Source organism: Pinus tabuliformis, chromosome 2_1 (genome assembly GCF_031772625.1).
Source record: "Pinus tabuliformis cultivar Carrire ecotype Pingquan chromosome 2_1, CPIR1, whole genome shotgun sequence".
In the NCBI taxonomy this organism is placed as follows: Eukaryota; Viridiplantae; Streptophyta; class Pinopsida; order Pinales; family Pinaceae; genus Pinus; species Pinus tabuliformis.
The window spans coordinates 289,396,713-289,418,563 of NC_142299.1; the positions used below are offsets into that span (position 1 = coordinate 289,396,713).

Genomic DNA, 21,851 nt, shown 5'->3' on the forward strand with positions numbered 1-21,851 from the left:
AGAGGCTCTCCCTTATTTAGTTTCCAATAGAGCTTTAGTAACTCAGATAATTATAACTATTCCCCTTTTGATGAAATGACAATATTATTCAAATTTTTCTTGAAAATTACTATGATGCTCACTCAAAAATCTTGTAGTTTTGAGTTGAACACATTGTAAATGTGCTTAGCTACTAGCTATTATTTTCTTTATGCACGAACCTTGTAGACATAGATATTCTTTGAAATATGGTTCTTATGATGAATGTGAGACACGTAATTCTGAGAAGTAGAATAGTTGAATTGAGCTTTTGAAGGTTCTTCAAAGTACTTTATTATGTGAATTACCCCAACCATGCCATTTGTGGCATTTATGAGCTTTCTTATATCCCTGGATTACAGTAAGTAGACTGGGAGGTTTGCCCAATTGGAGATCTTGGAAAGGGGTGGTTAAGGCCCTATTTGTGATAGTCCTAAGTGATAGTTTGTAGACATGTTATCAAGGAGTCTTAAGTGACTATGTTTCTCAAGCGGTAAGCCAAAATGTTGCCTTCCCTATTTGAAAGTTTTGGAGTATGATATTTGTAGTTTACATTCCCGAAGAGTGTGAAAATATCATCTTAGTTGGAGTCAAGATGAGGATTTGGCCATCCGCAATCTTATTTCTTTATTTTGTGAGAATATTTTTGTAGTTACAAAAGTATTTTGGGTGGGTCTCTGCCCTAATAAAAGTTGGTTTCAACCCTTTGAAATAGGCTTAGGAACTTAGAAAATGTTTTGAAATTCAAGGATTGATTCCCTTATTTTTAGATTGATCTAGAAATTTAGGGATTGTAGGATTTTAGCTGCAATTCTAGGTCACATGGATGATAGGGGTTGTGACCAAGGGAATAGTCATGAGGGGAGCCTAACTACAATGTGTGTTCACTTAATTGGCTTTAAGTACCTTTGGAGACTATCTTAGTTCTCATAATGACTTGGTGACTTGGTGTCCTGATTTTTGGGGATCGAAGAGTTGTCTTATTCACAACAAGGGTAAGGTTGGATGAAGGTCTTAGTGGCCTTATGCCTGCTTAACAATCCATTACTATATGGGGTCTTTGTTGCTTCTGTTAGTCATGATATGTTAAACTAAGCTAGACTCAAGGCATCAGAGTGAGTATGCAAGTTCTTCCAATGACTAATGGTATGGTTAGAAAAATCATAAGTTAGCGGGCCCCTTGTGCCATTTTCTTCAATTGATATATGTTAATCATACTAGCCCAAGGTTTTTAGTATTGTTCCCTATTATGCCCAATGGTGACTAGCCTAATCAATAGAACCCTGAATTAACTGAGATGATAAGTCTAAGATCTGTCAAGTGATAAGATGAGGGATCTACAATCTATTGAGATTTGGATTCTATGATGAGATATGATGATGTCAGCAGGATCTATCAAGAGACGGGATTGAGGATCCAAATTCTGTTGAGATCCATAGGTCTAGGCATTCAAATGAATTTGTAAATGACATTTAACAAATTAAAACTTGAATGTAGGATGGGATTAATGGAAAAACTGCAAGTGGTGGAACTTTGTGTAGATGAACCTTGATGTTAGGAATGTTAAGGAATTAGATATCTATAAAGTTACAAAGCTAGACTTTTAGAAAAACTCGAATGTCGGATGCCATCGTACTAGGCCACAAGGAGGATACATGAAGTCCATGTGAGTACTCTAATCCCTATGTGTAGGCAAGTATTGACATGTCATGTTGATTTGTCACACTCACATGGAACATAAATCATCTTTGAATGACATGGCATGCTGATGTCACAATGATGTGGCATGCCAGCATGGCCTCATGACATGGAAAACTTGGTACAAAAGAGTCAATGTAGCAACTAACATGGTGTGTACAATAACAAGCAATGTGGGATCCAAAAATCTAGAGTTTTTTGAAATGAACCCTTTTAGATTGTCCTAGTTCTATATGGATCTGGATGAATTGAGAAAATTTAAAACCCAAAAATATGAATGAGTGGTAGTTTAACGTGTTCAGACTTAGCGTGATGTAGTGGATGCTAACAAGGACTAAATATGTAGTTTCATTTATGTGGAGGCTAAGTGGCAGACTCATGGAGGTGATATGGAGTGTAGAAGTTTTAGATAGAAGAGATTTGAAAATCTAGAATAATGAAGACCTGAGAAGTAGGGTCTATTGTGAGTAAAAGAAAATGAAAATTTACAACCCCACCTCCTTAACATGACTTAGGGGGTTGGGTATGTTACAAAGTGGTATCCGATTTAAGGTTCAACACTTGGGACGAATGGGTTTAGGAGAGAGATTAAGTTTGGTCTTGTTAATGTCAAAGGTTCTTTTTATAAATAAAGGTTCATTGAAATAAAATTATTGAATTAAAATTTACTAGATTTATCTAACCAAAATCTAAGTGTGATGTGTAACTGTAGTAGAACTTCAACTTCAAGTTGGCCTAAGATAATGCATGTTTAGCCAAGGAAACTAGATATACTTAAATTCTATTCTTTTCTTAAGCATACAATTGTCTGTTGTTTCAACACATAGTGTTGGCTTGTTGGGGCCTGACCCAGGTTCAGAGATGATTTAGCCAAACAAATCCCGGTACTATTGGCCCTTTCGGCAACAGTCCGTGGAGCGCGGACTGAGGTCACACCCGAAGTAGTATGGGAGGGTGGTAAACCTAGGTTTTTGCACCCTGGAGATCTCTAATGAGTTCCAATGGTCCGCGGTTCAACCCTACGCGCTCGTTGCTACGTGCACTTACCCATACCTCGCAGCCTGTGATGTTGCCTTTGCGTAGCCCTACTCAGAGGCCGAAAAATGTTATTACCCTAGTCCTTACTAGTAATCCTATCTGAGTTGATTAACTTAGCTTATTTGTATGCTTTCAGTTATACTTAACAATATTCACAATTCATACAAGTGTGCGCAGTAAATAAACAGTATAATTGCAATTCATATTCAGTAGATAATAACCCAAGACAAATACACGTAATTCAAATAAAACTTCTCTTTATTATTCTCTCCCTTCAGCTACAGACTTGACTCTGCCCTGTGCACTCAATTGTAGGGGTTCGCGCACTCAACTGCGGACAACTAGGCCTCTGTGCACTCAGCCGCAGAGCCTTCTCCTACTCTACAACGCAAGATACACTTAGACACTTTCTCTCTGCTTCTATATCATATTTTTCTCTTACTTTCTATGATATCTTTACAACTCAAAGCCTTGTTCTATTTATACAATCCCATGGTCTGCAGACCATGGGTAGGTTGACATTACATTCAAACTTACGATAGATAGCCCTATGACTCTAACATATATTTCGCACCTGCAATTCATGGAGCTTTACAGCAATATTAACTCAAAACTTGGGCTTTGAGCCCCAAAACATGTTGTGGGGGGATTCCATGCCCAACAGGCCCACAACACAAACATCGTCACTCGCCCTCGAGTCACTCTGTCAGTGTGGTGATCTTGGCAGGGAGTCCCTCCAACTGTTCTCGAACGGTAATGATATTCGCAATGCACTGAGCTGTTGTTTGTTGAACCTACTATATCCATTCTTCTGAGACCTCTGTGTCTGGCGTGTTGCCCTGCATCTGTGCATGCATCCCCTGAATGTGCACGAGCTTCCCTTCAATATTCGCCGTGATTGTGAAGGCCTCATCAATCCATGGCTGAACGTGCACTTTGGGAACTTCTTCCTTATGGCGCTCTGCGTCCACCTGCTCCTTTAATTCCTTGGCTTGTTTCATCCTTGCAAGCCACTGAGTGAGGACTACCATCTGCGCAGTTCCTCTGATGTTGTCGTATTGTTGCTAGAGTTCGCGCAACTTTATCTCCAGGAACTGGATGTTGGGGTCCTCCTACAAAGTCTTGAGGACCTCAAGTGCCTGTTCCAACATGTTGGTACAATCACACACTGCACCTTTAATTTCTTCCAACCTTGTTGTGACAGTGCTAGCATGCTATTCTTGGACTTCCGGGGGAGTGGAAGGCTACTCCTTCAACCGCAGCTCGGTGATCTAAAGATTTAGCTCCAGCTAAACCTCTGTCGTCTCTTCTCTGGCCTCGCGGACTCTAGTTTCCAAACTATGGATCTGCACTTCTACTAGTAGATCTGCTGTGATGGCCAGCTCCAGGACGTGTTGGAAAGCGTCATCTACCGTCTGCACCAATTGTTGATTCTACGACACTAATTCATCGCGCTGCAAGTTGAGCTATTCTATGTTTATTTTCTGCTAGCTAAGAACTTGGATCGTGTGGCGCTCCCTAGCCCGCAGTGCTGTCGTTATCCCATCCTATAACTGATACAACTTTTCCCAAGGAAGGGTAGCCAGATTAAGGCCAAGGCCTTTCATCATGCTAATCGACAACCCTAGAGCTCCCTTTCGAAACACTATTGTATTTGCCATCCTTACGTGCAACATCTGCTCTGCTGTTGAAGTTCTTGTTGCAACATGTGTTGATAGGGTACCTTCTTGAGGGGTCAGCACTTGTAACTCCTGCAGCTGTGCCCTGAGGGCCCCCAACACAATCTGATTCTCCTGCATGAACTCCTAAAGCGCTTCACTTGTGACATCACAGACCATCTCGCTGATGTCATGGAGATCACCTTTGGTTAAGGTGATCGAGTCAATGGCCAACTTCAAGGCCTTGACCTTCTTCCTTGGGCCCATTCTCTCTACGATGCGTGGACGCATTAACTGTGTGGACGCGGCCCCTCGGTCTGCACTCCCTTCTGTTGTTTATGTTTCCTCTGCCTCTTGCCCTAAGGACATTGCTTGCCCTCGTTTACTTGTGTTATTGTTACCTCTACTGCCTGCGCTACTACTGTTGCTTCTGCGGCTTTATTCTGCTTTGCGGCTTTCTGTGCCGCTTCACGTGCTGCCCTTACCTCAGCTGTTGCTTTTTCATTCCGCCTTTTCTCTGCCAATTGAGTGACATGCAACTTAGCATCATCCATTTTCTTCTCGGCTTCCACCTTCTCCAGTTCTGCCAGGTCTGGGGCATGCCATTCAAGAGGCCATTTCTCCAAGATAGTAAAAATCGCATCATCAATGGCTACAAAAGTAGCTTCGTCCACTGCTTTGCCAGATCCTTTCGCACCCTGATATAAATGTTGTGTATATTAGCTTTGAAGTCTGCAAAACTCTGCAAACTATTGTGCACTGTAGGTGACAGGCGCAGCCTCCAATTGATCCACATCCAGATGCTCGCCTCCATGAGCACCCAGAAAATTTTAGTGTCACGAATCTATTTCGCGTCCTTTGTGGCCCGGAGCAAAGTGTACTTCACGGCCTTCAGTAACTCTCTATCGATGTTGGGGAATTGACCGTCCTTTGGCAGTTCTCCCGCTACTAGCAATATGGATAATAACAACCACGCATAGTGGAAGGTTTTACCCTACTCGTGGGCTTCGCGACAGTTTGTCAAAAATTCCACGCAGAGGAATTCGGACCAGTTGAATTGGACCCCCTCCGCACACTGCTCAGCTAGCGCGACCACCGGCGCCAGAAACTCATCGGCACAACACTTCCTCATCACTTTGTCGGCCAAGAGTTGCGTTGCTACGCGCACCCCTTTATCCTTGATGTTAGAGATGGCGTAGTCCCCTTTCTTGTTCTCCAGCTTATATTTCGCCTTCATGGCTTCTGCAAGAGCCAAATCACTACCTTTTCCGGCTATAGTCGCAGGATCCTTTCCTTTATAGGGAAGCTGAGAAATACGGTGGATGAGGTCTGTCGTGATGGGAATAGGCTCCTCTAGCCATAGATACCCATCATGCATGAGGCAGAGCAACTGCTTGATGATGAAAATGGTGATGGGCACATGGTGGAAATGCGGTATCCATAATAAGTGTAGCAACCCAGCCTTTTCCACACCGCGTAGCCATTTCCGTAGTCTAACATTATCACCACCCCCTCAGTATTCTGCTTCATCATATTCATAGTCTCTAGGTGTGGGAACTTCTCACAATCTGCGAGGTCCCAGTCTTCAAATTTCTTGGTTGGCACGTGGCCTAGGTGCGTGCCCTCAAATATAATTCCATCTGGGAGGAGTGGGGTTTGGAGTGAACTCTTCGTTTCATCCAGATCCTTCACTACTTTGGTTTTCCCTTTCTGCAGAGGGACATACGCGAGTAGTTTTGTTGCAAAGCGCAACGGTTGGATATCTTCCTCCATGTCTTCTTCTTCTTATGCTGCTTCGGTGATCAGGGCCTACAGGTCTTCTTCTTCCTCATTTGTTTCTATTGTGACCGCTTTCGCCTTCTCTACCATTGATAGTTTGTTGTGCCACAGATTCCTCGAGGACATGCGTATTGGACCCATTGCCTATTTGTCCTTCTTGGGCCTCAGTGTTTGCAGTGATTTGGGGATTTCTGTCACCACCCCGGTGCCCTTTGAAACATCCTCCACCATTTGGGTCTACGCGGCCTCACCTTCGGTTACTTCTTCAATTCTCAACCCATCCTTAGTGGTTGTCATCATAGCTAGGTTGTATTTTGTCACTTGCAAACTTAGGGGCTCAAATATCGTTCGACTCTCAATGCTCTGTGCTCTTCTCAAGCGCTCAATTTTCAAATGACCAAGTGTTGTTCGCTAGCCAGCCCTTTGAGTTTTATAGTGCCTTTCGAATTCGAATTCGACCGCTCCCCCCAATTTCAGGCCATTACTGCTTTCATGGCGGCAGATTTTCCCAAATCTTGCCCATGACTCACGTCTTAAATGCCCACTGCCTGCTTCATTTGGCCTCAAATCGAATATCCCATCATGAATAGTGACACCAATAGTCACTTCCCAGCCAACCCGCGCGGCAGCGCAGCCCTCCATGTGCAGTCGTGAACCTTGTGACGTTCTGATTCTATGCACATTTCTAATATCGCGCAGGTCCCAGGTAGAATATTCTATAGTCTCGCACTCCATTTCAGCTACCTGGAGCATTAAGACTATTCTCCCTATGGCTAGTCAAGTGGTCGCACCACCCGTGTGGGACTCCATCCTATCCTCCACCATGGTTCGCGGAGAATCCTCATCTTTCATTGTGGTGATCGGCACAACGCACCTTACTACTTGCAACATGCTAACCTGATCACTTCGTTTGGCGACATGCAGTCCAAGCCACGACAGCAGACTAACCAGTTCATGGCGATAGTCCTCCAACTTGTTAGTATGATCGTGCGCATCTTACCTTACCATTCCTGGTTTTTCAACAAGAAATTATTTCTTTATTTCATCTTCTAGCTTCTTGACCTCCGCGTCCATCAAAATGCTTTTCTCCCTTAGCCGCACCCTGTTTTTTTTGAGTTCGCGAAGTCTAAAGTTTCCCCGTCGGATTTCTTCCTCAAGTCTTATATGTTCTATTTCTCGTAGTTGTGTGATTTCTTCGTTTCAGTGTGCACGAAACTTCGTATCTACGGGTGTTGTTACACGCGGATTCAACTTTTCATGCACCATAAGGATTACAACCCCTACTTCAAACTTTTGCTTCAGAGGTGCTTGCGCGGCCAGAGTTTTTCACATGGTCCTATAAGCATAGGCTCTAGTGCCTCCTTCCTTCTCCTCTTGTGTCATATTTGTAAATCCTTCATTCCTATCCCAAGTTGTTCTTAAGGGGGCATGTTAGGATATTCCGACACATAGGAAATAGTTAAGTATAACTTGGTCTATAGGGTTAGGTAAAGTGTGTTTCTTTACTATGTACATTTTGTAACTTACAATCCAATGATCACGATATGTAGTGATCTGACGGTTCATTCTCTCCTCTGTATTATCGACATTTGATCCGTGGCTTAGCACCCGATTAGTCCATGATCTCTATTTAAAGAGCATGGAGGGTCATTTGTAGGTTAACTCGTCCATGAGAGAAGCTTATGTAAATTTTCGTTCTTTTATTAATAAATTGCCTGAAGTGGCCGCGTTGGCTCAGGTCATGGACTGTTTCCCTCTTTGAGGGTTTTAACCACGTCAAAAGCACTGGTGTATTGATCTGTGATCTATTTGTGAGCGGTGTCCTTTGGTGTTCTGTCTGAGGAAATTACCCTGTAAATTCCTACATGGTATCAGAGCTATTTGAGGGTCGCGCCCGTTGGTGATCCAAATCTGAAGCCGGTAGAACTGCATCTGACTACTGTTTCCTAGATCTACTGTTTTTGACTACTTTTGGGCCAAGAGGACTGCTCTATTGTGTTGGGAGCATCTGTTCCAGTGAGGAACCCCTTTCGTTTCACGCGAAAAGGTTTCCGGTAGCCCTAGCTGTGTCATTTTTATGATCTGGAGGTATACAGTGTTTATTTGCAGTTTACAGTTATTTTCTCTCTGTTTCTTTCGGTTTCGGTTTATTTAGATCTTTTTTATTACCAGATCTATACCTTTCATTCCTGCGTATGCTCTTTGCCCCATGACTCTGTGCGATCTGGGCAAATCAGAAACAGAAAGGAAGGATTTTTCTCATGCGTATGCTCTTTTCCGCTGCGCCTTAGTGTGATCTCGGAAAATCAGAAACATTGAGGAAAATATTTAGTTTCCGGCTAAAGCTAACTTTGAGCCGCAAGGTTCATTTTTTTGTATGTCCGTGTTGGGTTCTATGTTTTCTGTTTTGTAGAGAAAAAGAGCTTTCTCAAAGCAAGCACGCAACCCAAAGCTTCAACCCCCCCTCTCTCTCTCTCAAACTTTTTGTATACCTCACTTGGTCCAAAGCTAATTTATGAGAGTAGAGGTCTTGAGTTCAAGTCTCCTTTTTGTGGGGCCGGATTTTTCATTTCCGCACATTCCCACACTTTGTCAACATCTTCATCAAATTTTTCTTCAAAAAGCCATAACTTAGTATATTATTATATATATTAGTATCTAGATAATTATATTATTTTAAGATTATTTTAAAATGTTTAGTTTTAAGATTTTGTTTTAAAGTTATTAAATAAATAAGATTAATTTATTAAAATTAAAATCAATAAATAAAATTAAAATTAAAATTAGGTTTCATTATTTATTTCCAGCCGACCTGTGCTTTGCCTCTATTATTCTACCCTCATGAGTATTTATTTCCTCCATCTGGCTCTTCTTTTATTATCTTTCTCTTCATCTTTCTCTTTTCCCTGATGATGGATCCCATTTGGGATTCGAAACGTTGGTGTAAAAACTCCATTACTGTGGGTTCTCCGATCAGAAATTCAAATAACACAAACCACAGATCTCTGAAATCCAAAGCCATAACTTCTTCATCCGGAAGCCGTTTTCAGAACCGTTTTTTTTTAAACAGCCTACTTTTTCGAGATCTTTCCATTGGAACACTTAGTTTCGGCATCTATAGCTTTAGTTTGTGTTAAATGGAAATTCGATGCCAAGTTATTCTTGACAGCACCAACTACTTCCAATGGTGGTCCTACATTGTGGATTTACTTAGAAGTAAAGGTCTCTACAGAATAGCCTCAGGCCAATAAACCAAACCGAAAGATGAAGATAAGGTAGCTAAATGAGAAAATAGGCAAGATCAAGCACGTGGGTTGATAGGGATGTCTATTTCTCCAGATCTTAGATTACATATTGCAGAACTTAATACTCCTGATGAAGCATTGAAACAGATTACTAAAGTTTTTGGAATAAAAAATGAACTTAGAGCCCATCAACTTGAAAATGAGTTGCTTACATTGGACCCCAATAATTTTTCTTGCATTAAAGATTTTTTGTCCAAGTTCAAGACCCTTAGACTTCTCTTGGAAGGTGTGAAGGTTAAGAAAGAAGATAGTAACCTTCTCTATTCCATTCTTACTAAGTTGGGACCAGCCTACTCTGTGTTTGTTTCCACCTTCCATTCTACAAGAGAAGCCTTCATTTCTCAAGGACAAGACTACAAGTCCCCTTCCTGTGATTCTTTTTGTGATTCTTTAATAAGAGAACAAGAAAAACTCTTACACCTTGGTCTTCTTAATCTTGGAAACTCTTCTAAGAAAGCGTTAGCCACCCAGCAGCAACCAAATCCAAAGAATCCTAAGAAGTTGTATCCTAGAAAGAATGGTCCTAAACCAAACAAGGGTCCTAAGCAATTTCAGCCTCAAAATGAAAAATCATTTCAACAAAATGATAAGACAAATAAAAACAAAGGGAAGAATACTGATAGACATTGCAACTTTTGTAATCGAGATGGCCACTTAGAATCCAAATGCTTTAAGAAGATGGAAGCCTTGGAAGCAGTAATGAAGAAGCATAACATCCATTTGGAGCACTCTTCAACTTCAACTTCATCATCAGGAATGGCACTTTTTGCATGTGGTTGTCAAGCATCTCGGTCTGGCTATGCACTAAATGTATCTTATTCTTCTCATTCTCATGAGTGGCTCATTGATTCTGGCGCTTCTTATCACATGGCCAAAAACAAAGCCATGTTTTCTTCTTTAAATGATTGTAACACCAAAAATATATATGTTGGTGATGATAGATCTCTTAGTGTTGTAGGGACTGGAACTGTTCATATAGACAATGGTCAGTTTAATGATGTATTATGTGTTCCAACCTTATCCTGCAACCTTCTATCTTTATATCAGATAACTCATTCAGGTGAAGGTAAAATCGTTGAATTTTCACCTCATGATGTTGTAATTAAGGACCTAAGAGATCCTAGACAGATTTTAGCTACTGGCATTGTTGATGATTCTACAAGGTTGTATAAGTTTCACAACTTTGGGTCATCAAATCTTCCCTCGGTATTTATTGCTCATAATGATGAAGTGAGCAAACTTTGGCATGAGCGATTTGGTCACTTAAACTATCGCTCCCTTCAGAATCTATGTAAAGAAAATATGGTGACAGGTCTTCCAATGGTATCTTGCAGAGATGGTGTTTGTTCCAGATGTGTACTCGGAAAACATCATCAGGATAGTTTTGAAAAACGTGCCTCTTGGCACACCTCAACCCCTTTACAGCTCGTGCATAGTGATTTATGTGGTCCACTTCCAGTTAATTCATTCTCTGGCTACAAGTATTTCTTAACTTTCATTTGATTTCTCCAGACGCACTTGGGTATACTTCTTAAAACTCAAGAGTGAAGTATTTAACATGTTCTTGGCCTTTAAGGCCTTTGTTGAAAAACAATCTGGACATCAAATTCTTAAGCTAAGATCTGATAATGGCGGAGAATATGTTAACAACAAATTCATCAACTTTTGCATTGAGAATGGAATTCAAATGCAACATACTGTTCCATATACTCCACAACAAAATGGTGTAGCTGAAAGGAAGAATCGCACCTTAAAGGAAATGGCTAATTGTATGCTTCAATCTAAAGGACTTAGTCTTAATTATTGGGCAGAAGCAATTAACTATGAAAATTACATAATAAATCGCACTCCTACTAAGGTTTTAAAGGATATCACTCCAGAAGAAGCATGGAGCTCAAACTAGATGTAAGTCACTTTCCTGTTTTTGGAAGTGAAGCATGGGCCCATATTCCAGATGAGAAACATAAAGCTTTAGAACCTAAGAGTGAAAAATGTATTTTTGTTGGATATTCTGAATATGTCAAAGGATATAGAATTATTCCACTTAAGTCCAAGAATGTTATCATTAGAAGAGATGTAAAGTTTGCTGAAAATATATCGGCCTACGAGCCTAATTTGGCAGATGTGCCACCTCTTCCTATCTCTTCTACTTTTGAAAATATTTCTTCTTCAGATGATGAAAGCGAGGATGACAATCCTACCCCACCTTCTCAGGATCCTCCTTCATCTCATCAGCTTCCAAAATGGGTTCGTGCTACTCGGGATGTAGCAGGTGATCTTGACGGTGATCCTACAGATCAACAGCATACACTTTCTCAGTTTGATAGAGCCTCTTCTTTATTGGCTCAAGCTTCAGTGAATTATGATCCTGACACCTTTGCAGAAGCTTCAGGCCATCTAGATTGGGAAGCAGCTATGAATGAAGAATATCATTCATTATTGGCAAATGATACATGGGATCTTGTTCCTCTACCAAAGGGACGAAAACTTGTCAGATGCAAATGGGTTTACAGAACCAAGTATGGACCAGATGGGAAAGTTGATAAACATAAAGCTCATCTTGTTGCTAAGGGTTTTTCACAAGTTGAAGGCATTGACTACACTGAAACCTTCTCCCCTGTTTCCAAAATGAAATCTATCCACCTTGTTCTTTCCCTTGCTGCCTCTTTCAAATGGGAAGTCCATCAGATGGATGTTAAATCTGCCTTCTTACATGGGGACTTGCATGAAGAAATCTATATGGAACAACCTATTGGCTTTATATAAACAGACTCTAGCCTTGTATGTCAGCTTAAGAAATCCCTTTATGGTCTCAAGCAAGCTCCTTGAGCTTGGTATGCCAAAATGGATAACTTTCTTTTAGAATCTGGCTTTTCTAGGTGTCATTCTGACAATACTATCTACACCAAGAAAGTGGGCAAGTCTCTTATCATTCTTGTTCTTTATGTTGATGATCTTATCCTCACTGGTAGTGATCCCAACCTTATCAACCATGTGAAGTCCACCCTTAAAAAGAAGTTTGAAATGACAGACTTAGGACACTTACATTATTTTCTTGGTCTTCAAGTCTTGCAATCCAAGGAAGGTATTTCCCTTTCCCAGTCCAAGTATGCCTGTGATATTCTATTCCATTTTCACATGGAAGACTGTAAGCCAGCCCCTTCTCCCTTTCAGTCTAGAGTCAAACTTTTAGTCACTTGTACTTCTCCAGAAATTGATGCTACCTTATACCGTCAACTTATAGGAAAACTTTTGTATCTAGCCCATACTCGTCCCGACCTTTCCATTGTTGTTGGCCTTGTTGCTCAGTTTATGCAAAACCCACGTGAAAGTCATTGGAAAGCAGCTAAAAGAATACTTCGTTATGTTCGAGGTACAGTTCAGTTTGGGATTCATTACAGTGCCGAAGCATCTCCTCTATTGGTTCGTTTCACTGATTCCGATTGGGTTGGTGACCCTGATGATCGGAAGTCTACTGCAGATTATGTGTTCACTCTTGGTTCAGGACCTGTTAAATGGGCTTGCAAGAAACAAGGTGCCATTAATCTTTCTTCAGCAGAAGCAGAGTATCGTGGTGCCGTAGAAGCTAGTAAGGAAGCCTTGTGGCTTCGTCAGATCCTGTCAGAGTTTGGCTTTCAGCAGCAACATCCGACTACACTTTGGTGTGATAATCAAAGTGCCATTCAACTATGCAAAGATCCAGTCCAACATCAGCGCAGCAAACACATTGAACTGCACATGCACTTCATCAGAAAGCTCATTCACGACCATGTTCTTGAAGTGCAATATTGTTCAGCAGATGATCAAGTTGCAGACATCTTTACAAAGGCTCTCACAGAGGCGAAGTTCACTAAAATTCGATTTATGGTTGGAGTTCAGGAAGTTGTCACTAAGGGGGGATAGGCTCTAGTGCCTCCTTCCTTCTCCTATTGTGTCATATTTGTAAATCCTTCAATCCTATCCCAAGTTGTTCTTAAGGGGGGATGTTAGGAGATTCCGACACATAGGAAATAGTTAAGTATAACTTGGTCTAGTATAGGGTTAGGTAAAGTGTGTTTCTTTACTATGTACATTTTGTAACTTACAATCCGACGGTCACGATATGTAGTGATCCGATGGTTCATTCTCTCCTCGGTATTACTGACACTTGATTCATGGCTTAACACCCGATTGGTCCATGATCTCTATTTAAAGAGCATGGAGGGTCATTTGTAGGTTAACCCGTCCATGAGAGAAGCTTATGTAAATTTTCATTCTTTTATTAATAAATTGCCTGAAGTGGCCACGTTGGCTCAGGCCGTGGACTGTTTCCCTCTTTGAGGGTTTTAACCACATCAAAAGCACTGGTGTATTGATCTGTGATCTATTTGTGAGCAGTGTCCTTTGGTGTTCTGTCTGAGGAACTTACCCTATAAATTCCTACAGCCCACACAATCGCTGGTACACGCAGGTCCCAGTCGATGTGTCTCACATGGTGGACCCTGTTCAACACTTCACACACCTTGTTAAAGGCTTCCCTATGTATGATTTTCAGCATGCTAAGTCTTATCATACTTCGTCATTCGCGCACTTGCCTTACCTAATTATGTGTTGGGTCCCTATAATACTAGTGATTACCCCATTACTATTGTAGTTATACCCCTTATTTATATTGTTGTGCCCCTATTACCCCCATATTGTTATTTCTGTGCCCCATAGAATCCCTCTATTGTTATTTTTGTGGCTTTATATTATTATTGTTAGGTCGGCTGGATTACATGGTGACTCCTTAGACTCCTATATATAGAAAGGAGGTTTTGTCATTTGTATCATCCAAGAATTGTTCATTTATGTAATGTAAAGGAGGTTGCCCCCTCGAAGAGGCTGAATTCTAAGTCGTGCATCTCTCTTTTCTATCTTTTTGTGAGCTGGTTTCATAACATTTGGTATCAGAGCTTTGGATTCTAGGGTTTTGCTGCTCCAAATAGGTCATCGTGGTATTTTCCTATAACTTTTTTTTTGGTTTCAGAAGTTTCGCTGAACTTTGGGGCTTTATTTTCGGAGATATGATCTGCAGACTTGAATTACATTCAAACATCGCCCCTCGAAGAGGCTGAATTCTAAGTCGTGATCTCTCTTTTCTATCTTTTTGTGAGCTGGTTTCATAACATTTGGTATCAGAGCTTTGGATTCTAGGGTTTTGCTGCTCCAAATAGGTCATCGTGGTATTTTCGCTATAACTTTTTTTTTGTAACGTTTCAGAAGTCGCAACAAAAACCCATTTGAGAAGAATTGGCGCTGAACCTTGGGTCCAAATTTCAGAGCTTTTAGCGCGATATTTTCGGAGATATGATCTGAGGAAGTTGGCCTTTTTGCAGACTCCTGAATTACATTCAAAACAGGTGACCTGGGGAAAATCGTCATAACTCTCTCTCTGAGGATCGGATTGAAATTTCGTAAAAAGGTACAGAAAGAGGACGGACTGTAGTTTCTTGTGGGTGAGTTTCAGATTCAAAGGTTGAAACAGTGACTCGTGGCACGTCGTACAAGTTCGCTCTACTGAACCAGTCTAAAAGCAAGTCACTGTGGGAGATTTCACATAACTCTTCCTTGGAGAATCCAATTTGGCTCAGACTTGTGGCATTGGAAAGAGGACGCAGAAGGCTACTACAGGTAGCAATTTCAGAACTGGATGATCCGAAATTACAGAGATACATCAGATTCAATATCAGGCTTCTATAAAGTGAAAAAAGGTGTGTAGTTTTTTTTTTTTTAATTTTTGTGTAAGCTTGGTTTAACGGAATTCAAAGGGCATAGTAAAGCATTATTATCGGTAACTGATGCCCCGAGGAAAGAAAATGCAAACACCTAGTAAGGAACCTGAAAGCTCTAGCATGACTCATGAAGAAGAGGAAGAAATGCTACATGATATATCAAAATTACAAGAACAAGTGCAACAAATGTCACGCTCACAAAAGCTAACAGAAGCTAAGATAAGTGGCGTGGAATCTAAGATAAATGGCGTGGAATCTAAGGTAAATGGCGTGGAATCTAAGATAAAGGGCATGGAAGCTAAGATGGATGGCATGGAAGCTAAGATGGATGGCATGGAAGCTAAGGTGAATGGCATGGATGCTAAAATTGATGGCATGGATGATAAGATGGATGAATTGAAGAAGTTGCTACAAGAAAGGGTCACTAATGGTGAAAAGGTAGTAAAGGAAACTCATGATGAGAACAAAAGAAATGTTAATCATGATTCCATAGACTCTAATGTTGGATCGAAGACTCACCATGTTCCAAAAATCGATATGAGGAAGTTTGATGGCAAGGATCCCGCCACATGGATATTACAGATGGAGCAATTCTTCGATCTCAATAATGTGCAAAACACACAAAAGGTACGTATGGCAACTTTATATTTGGAACCAAATCAGTTTGTATGGTATCAATGGCTTTGTTCTCGTAAACAATTTATCACTTGGGCAATTTTTACGGAAGAATTGATAGCACATTATGAGGATACAAAAAGCAACACTTTTTTTAGCCAATTGATAAGTCTCAAACAAAAGGGTTCAATAATGGAGCACATTGAGGAGTTCCAAAAATTGAACATAAGGGTAAAAGATATTCCAGAGGAGCATAGGATTGATGTGTTCATAGGGTCTTTAAAGGATAATATCCAACATGATGTGCGCCTTTGGGAACCTGATTCATTAGAGAAGGCATTCAGGTTAGCAAGAAAAATGGAAAGCAAAATTATGGCAACTAGGAAGCATACCATTCACAACTATAAAGACGGAAGTGTTGTTGCCCATAGTCTTCCACAACCTACAAGGTTGACACCACAACAATTGGAAGAAAAAAGAGCAAAAGGGCTTTGTTACAATTGTGATAGCAAATACACAAAAGGTCATAAGTGTGCTGAGAAGAAATTATTCTACATAGATTGTGAAGAGGAAGAAGAAAAGGAGCAAGAAAGGTCAAAAGAAGAGGATATATTCCAGGAACAAAGCCTAGATGAAGAACAAATAAATCCGACCATATCTTGTAATGCATTGGCGGGAATTACCACTCCTCAAACCATCAAGATAGAAGGACAAATCAAGAAGAAAAAGGTAATAGTGTTGATTGATTCAGGAAGCACCCACAATTTTATTCATTGTAGGGTAGCAAAAGAATTGAATTGCTTCCTATATCCAGCACCAGAGTGTCAAGTGATGATTGCAAATGGAGGAACAATAAATTGCTCTGGAAAGTGCCATAATATCAAGCTATCCATGGGAGAATATGTATTGACTAGCCCAATGCTTTCCATTCCAATGGGAGGTGCTGATGTTGTACTAGGAGTCCAATGGCTACAATCCTTGGGTACAATAGCTTTTAATTTTCAAGAACTTTTCATCAAATTTTCTTGGAAGGAAAGGAAGTTGAATTAAGGGGTATTGCAGGGAAACCAGGAAAGATAATCAGCTCTAATGGTATGACAAAGCTTCTAAAAAAGGAGCAAAGAGGTGTAATTGCACAATTATGTTCGCTAGATGTTTCCACATTGGAATCATCTATTTCTCCAGATCTCCAAAAAGTCTTGGACAATCATTCCAAGGTATTTGAGACTCCCAAGGTCTCCCACCTATGCGTGATCATGATCATGCTATTCATCTGATTCCAGGAAGTGTTCCTCCAAACATCAGGCCGTACAGATATCCCTATGTCCAAAAAAGTGAAATTGAACGTATGGTTGCAGAAATGCTAGAGGCTGGTATAATTCAACCGAGTCAAAGTTCTTTCTCAGCTCCAGTAGTATTGGTGCACAAGAAGGATGGATCATGGCGCATGTGTCCAGATTATAGGGAGCTCAACAAGCTCACTATTAAAGATAAGTTCCCCATTCCTGTTATTGATGAATTACTGGATGAATTGCATGGATCAATTTACTTCACCAAGTTGGATCTTCGTTCGGGATATCATCAAATCAGAATGAAGATTGAAGACATTCCAAAAACGGCATTTAGAACTCATGAGGGTCATTATGAATTTTTGGTCATGCCTTTTGGCCTTACCAATGCACCTTCAACATTTCAAGGTTTGATGAATTCAATTTTCAAACCATTCCTTAGAAAATTTGTGTTAGTATTTTTTGATGATATACTAATCTACAGCAAGTCTTGGAAGGATCATGTTGAACATGTTGACAGGGTGCTACAACTATTGGAGGAGAAACAATTATATGCAAAAAGATCCAAATGTTTCTTTGGAGTCCAGGAGGTGGAATATTTGGGTCATATTGTATCTCATGAAGGAGTTAAGGTAGACCCTAGCAAAATTAAAGCCATTAAGGAATGGAAAATCCCCACATCCATAAAGCATCTGCGAGGATTTCTTGGGTTGACAGGGTATTATCGCAAGTTTGTTAAGAATTATGGGAGAATAGCAGCACCTCTAACAACATTATTGAAGAAAGATTCATTTTCATGGACTCCGGAAGCAACAAAGGCCTTTGAACATCTTAAAGAGGCAATGTGCCAAGCACCGGTCTTAGCTACACCGGACTTCACAAAAACCTTTATTGTGGAATGTGATGCTTCAGGAAATGGAATTGGTGCTGTTCTAATGCAAGATGAAAGACCCATTGCTTTTGAAAGTCGTCCAATCAAGGGAAAGTTTTTAAGCAAAGCTATTTATGAGAAGGAAATGTTGGCAATACTCCATGCACTTAAGAAATGGCGACCCTACCTAATGGGAAGACACTTCAAGGTAAAAACGGATCATGATAGCCTTAAATACTTTTTAGAACAAAGATTATCCTCTGAAGAGCAACAAAAGTGGGTCACAAAGATGTTGGGTTATGACTTTGAAATCATCTACAAAAAAGGGAAGCAAAATGTGGTGGCAGATGCACTCTCAAGAAAGGATGAGGATGTGGAAGCATTGTTGTGTGCCATTTCTATTATCCAACCAGATTGGATAAACGAAGCAAGGGAGGAATGGAAGAATGACGAAGAAGTGTGGGCACTTATTCGAAAGCTACAACAAGATTCCAGTACTTCTGATACATTTAGCTGGAAAAATGATTCGTTATGGTACAAAGATCGCTTATACCTCTGTAAGAATTCCCAGCTAAAACAAAAGATTCTTATGGAATTGCACACTTCTCCCTTAGGAGGGCACTCAGGATTTTTAAAAACTTACCACAGGGTTAAGAAGGAATTTTTTTGGGATGGCCTTAAATCAGATATTCAAAAGTTTGTGGCAGAATGTTTGGTTTGCCAGCAAAATAAAGTTGAAACAATTAAGACACCGGGTCTATTACAACCTTTATCCATTCCAAGCCAACGTTGGGAGGAGGTTTCAATGGATTTTATCACAGGTTTACCCAAGTCTGAGGGAAAGAGTGTCATCATGGTGGTAGTTGACAGACTTACCAAGTATGCACACTTTTGTGCATTATCACATCCATTTAAAGCCAGTACAGTTTCTACTGCATTTATGGAAACAGTTCAAAAGCTACATGGAAACCCAAAGATTATTGTAAGTGACAGAGATCCCATTTTCACTGGAAATTTTTGGACAGAATTATTTTCTTGTCTTGGTACTCAGTTAGCTCATAGCTCATCTTATCATCCTCAATCTGATGGGCAAACTGAGATAGTAAACAAATGTTTGGAAGGATATCTTCGTTGCTTTGTATCTGATAAACAGACACAATGGGTCAAATGGTTGCCTCTGGCTGAATGGTGGTATAACACTTCCTTCCATACAGCAACAAAAATGACCCCATTTATGGCACTTTATGGGTATCAACCACCATCCATCACATCATATTTAAGAGAAAATTCTAAGGTTCAGGCAGTGGAACATCACATCGAACATCAACAACAAGTCCTCCAACTCTTAAAGGATAACCTCGTGTTGGCACAAAATAGAATGAAACAACAGGCAGATCAACATCGCAGTGAAAGAAGTTTTGATGTAGGTGATTGGGTATTCCTACGGCTACAACCATATAAGCAAATGTCCCTAAAGCAAGCTAAGAAGGATAATAAATTATCACCAAAGTATTATGGTCCGTACAAGGTGTTGCAAAAGATTGGTACTATGGCATACAAATTGGAGCTTCCTGCAGCTTCTCGATTGCACCCAGTTTTCCATGTTTCATGTTTAAAGAAGGTTATAGGTGACAAGCTCCCAATTCAAACAATATTGCCAGAACTTGATGAGGAAGGAAAAATTATATTGGAACCAGAAGCAGTCACAGAAACAAGAACTCGACAGCTACGAAATCGATCAATTTCAGAGTATCTTATCAAGTGGAAGAACTTATCCGCTGAAGATTCCACATGGGAGGATGAGAATTTTATGCAGAAGTATCCAGAACTACTCAAGCGTTGAGGACAACACTTTTTTGAAGGAGAGGGGCATGTTGGGTCCCTATAATACTAGTGATTACCCCATTACTATTGTAGTTATACCCCTTATTTATATTGTTGTGCCCCTATTACCCCCATATTGTTATTTCTGTGCCCCATAGAATCCCTCTATTGTTATTTTTGTGGCTTTATATTATTATTGTTAGGTCGGCTGGATTACATGGTGACTCCTTAGACTCCTATATATAGAAAGGAGGTTTTGTCATTTGTATCATCCAAGAATTGTTCATTTATGTAATGTAAAGGAGGTTGCCCCCTCGAAGAGGCTGAATTCTAAGTCGTGGATCTCTCTTTTCTATCTTTTTGTGAGCTGGTTTCATAACATTATGCTTGTTGTTCCTATTTCCTATCATGATAGCGGTGTGCGTTCGTATGGGCTGCGTACCATATGTCTCTATCCATCTGGAAAGGTGGGTGTGCAGGCTGTTTTGTCCATCACGCCCGGCTTCCATCTGCATCTGAGGCTTCCCAAATCATAAGCGCATCATATTTTTGCATTCGTGCCAGTCCTCAAAGCTTCTCTGATGTGTACCCCACCACCTTGCAGGCGTAGTGCGCAGTGCCCATTTTAGAGCATCGAACCACTGCTGTTCTGGCACTGTGCTTTCAAATTTGTTCAGAAATTCATCCACAGTGGTCAACCCGTCATACATAGGCAGATCCCTTACCTCTATTGTCATGCAGCGTAGTGATCTTACCATCATGTTGCAGTTGAGCATGGTTACCTCATGTAACCAGTTCTGCCATCGTTCTGTTTCCTCGTCCAAATATGATGTGCAAGAGCTTTTGCTCTCCCACGAAATCTGGTCATCTGCTGTAGGATTCACCCAATCCTATTCTCGAGCGGTTATCTTGTAGATACAGTCTAACTCATCATCACTTTCATCGTCGCGCATTGGCTCTGTGTAGCACAATCCTTTCGCAGGGTCTAAAGGTAGCACTACACGTAGTGACTTTTTCTCAAAAATCATTTTGCGCTTCTTTAGATTTATCAATCTGTGCATATTAGTGGCCCAATCTATTCCTAGTAGCATGGGATAGGGATTGTTGTCATCAACAATCTCTATCACTTCGAAATCTACAAGCGCGCTCGCACCTTCGATGTCTACTGTTATTCCCTGCAATCTTCCCATCAGTAGGATCTTCTGCTGGTTCACCATTCGCAATTGAATAAGGGACCATTGCAATGTGGGCCTACCCATATGCTCCAATGTCTGCTTTGGCAGCACATTCCCATCTGATCCTAGATCCAAAATTACTTGACCCATTTCATACTCCCCGATTTGCGCAGTCAATCTCATTTCCCTTCCTGTTCGCAATGTGTGCTTTCTGAGCTTCTGGACTATGTGTGGTTCCCTCGACCCAACGCACCTAAAAATAATCTCTTGCAATCCCTTCATAGCCTTCCTATCATGCAGCAGCTTCATACATGTCTCCAGAAAGGTAGTAATCATTGAAGGATCCATCTGTGGCTCTAGTTGATCCTTACTACCTAAAGTGGAGGCCTCCATGAAGCTCTTCTTAGCTTCCATGAATGTCTCCTTCGCGCGCTCCAAATCAAATTCACGTTCCTTTGTGGCAGCCTTGCAAACCCACACACTTTCTTCAGGCTGCTTACCCTTGTCATCTCCTATCATGATACTGCTTCAGAGCATGATGTTTACATTCAGGTCCTCTTCACGTGGCTCAGACCTCATCATTTGCAAATTCTAAGTCGGGGGAGGCTGGAGTATCCCTTTATCGCGCAACCTTGCTATCAGTGTAGGGAAGTCCTCTATCTCATGATCAAACTGAGTATAACATAAACATTATGCTCTCTTCGGATTTGTACAATTGCGGGCATAACCCCCTGGCCCTCTGCAATTGTAACAAAGCAGCTATCCACGACCCCTTCCTGGTCCCCTTCCACCTCGACCTCTTCTGTGCCCCTAGAATCCAACGCACGC

At 40.9% G+C, this 21,851-nt stretch overlaps 1 pseudogene; it reads left to right on the forward strand.

Moving 5' to 3' along the window:
- The first annotated feature begins 5,784 nt into the window (after nt 1–5,784).
- The window catches only part of LOC149199919 (calreticulin pseudogene), a 36,256-nt pseudogene continuing 20,189 nt past the window's right edge, over nt 5,785–21,851 (forward strand).